The 1644-nt window shown below is 50.8% G+C and overlaps 1 protein-coding gene across 1 annotated transcript in view; it reads left to right on the top strand.

Moving 5' to 3' along the window:
- Window positions 1-206: 206 nt before the first annotated feature.
- LOC132386074 (exocyst complex component 3-like) overlaps window positions 207-1644 on the top strand; it is an 82110-nt gene continuing 80672 nt past the window's right edge. Inside the window, exon 1 of the mRNA XM_059958364.1 lies at window positions 207-461. The gene's annotated coding sequence lies outside the window, so the exon portion shown is untranslated. The remainder of the gene's footprint in view (window positions 462-1644) is intronic.

Raw genomic sequence — 1644 nt, 5'->3', positions numbered from 1 at the left:
GCTGACTCAGGGTCGTTTGGTGCGTTAGCGTTGACCGAACTGGGTCAGTGTCGGATCTGTTCATTACTCGGGGCGGCGGTGGCACGGAGGGACCGCTGTCTTCCAGTTCTGGCAAATCCGCGTCCAGTCTTGATTTTTCCGGTGTGTGTGTGTGTGTGTGTGTGTGTGACTGGAGTAATTCCAGGTCAATTCTTCGGGGTGGCACGGCGAGGTGGAGGGAAACGGGAGGGAGGACTTTGGACAGAGATGTCAGTCGGGCTTTCGATCACAGCGTTGTGAAACACTGCAGCGTTGATCCAACACGGTATTACAAAAATTTACAAGTCAGGTCATCGCGGGGGAGGATCCGCGTGGGGAAACTCCGCCGCTTTTCCCTGTTGCTCGGTTCTCGGAACCCAGGTCAGAATTCCCAACAGCTCGCAGCAGAACGCTTCTCTCTTTCCCCGCTCTCTCCGGCACAGGTATGGTACAACAGTCTTGTTTTCTGTCTTTGCTCGGGACGGGGACTTGGCTCCTTTAACTTTCAGGCTCATTTACAAGCCAAGCACCGAGAGCCCGACTGTTATCGCACCCGTGTTCTTTAGGTGAAGCATGTTTGTACACGTCGCTTCGATCCCATCTACAGATCTACGCTCTCGGAGTTTATTTCTCTTCGAGCGACAACAGTAATTGCTGGAAGGACTCCGCGTGTCGGCAGCATCTGCGGGGGTTGGAGGGGATGGACGGCGGACGTATCGGGTCTCCATCAGGACCCGGTTAACTGGCCATTCTCCCCACCCCAACCCCATGCAGATGCTGTCCGACCCTCCAGTGTTTTGTCTGTTGTTCCAGATTGCAGCACTCGCGGATTCTTGCGCCTCTTTCCCCTCAACTTCTCCCTCTTTCCCTTTCTCTCTCTCCTCTCTCTCTCTCTCCCTCTCTCTGTCACTCCCTCCCTCTCTCTCCCCCTCGCTCTCTCCCCTCTCACCCTCCCTCTCTCTCTCCCTCTCGGTCACTCCCTCCCTCTCTCCCTCTCTCTCACCCTCCCTCTCTCTCCCTCTCTCTTTCTCTCTCCTCTCTCTGTCTTTCTTTGTCTCTCTCCTCTCTGTCTGTCTGTCTGTCTGTCTGTCTGTCTGTCTCTCTCTCTCTCTCTCTCTCTCTCCCTCTGTGTGTGTGTGTGTGTGTGTGTGTGTGTGTTTGCTGGTTTGACACCTCTCATTCTCTCGCAGGGCTGTCAATGAATCAGTTGTGCTCTGGATTTCCAGAAGCTGCAGCATCTATCTTGCAGTTTTACCCAGGTCAATGGGTCCTCTCTAATTCGCTGTCTATCTTCTCTTACCTGTCTGCCTTCCTCTTCTTCTCTCAATCCCTTCTTCCCCCTTTTCCTGCCTTTCTTATTTCCTCTTTTGGAGTCAAACACCATATAACAGGCCATTCGGCCCATTCTATCTATGCTGACCCATCTCCACGAATCACATTTAACAGTAATTGGTCCACATTGGTCCCTTTGGTTTATTTTTATATAATTCTTTAACCTTATAGCTATAATTTGCCTCTGTGAATGCCTGATATATGTAAATGTATCTGGCAAATGAAAATTATTCCTGATCATTGACACTTTTCTTTTGCCTCATCAATTCAAGTAGTTTTTAAACATTAGAGTCT

This window comes from Hypanus sabinus, unplaced genomic scaffold (genome assembly GCF_030144855.1).
Source record: "Hypanus sabinus isolate sHypSab1 unplaced genomic scaffold, sHypSab1.hap1 H_6, whole genome shotgun sequence".
In the NCBI taxonomy this organism is placed as follows: domain Eukaryota; kingdom Metazoa; phylum Chordata; class Chondrichthyes; order Myliobatiformes; family Dasyatidae; genus Hypanus; species Hypanus sabinus.
The sequence above is the reverse complement of the archived record's forward strand: the minus strand, read 5'-3'. Positions and strand labels throughout refer to the sequence as shown.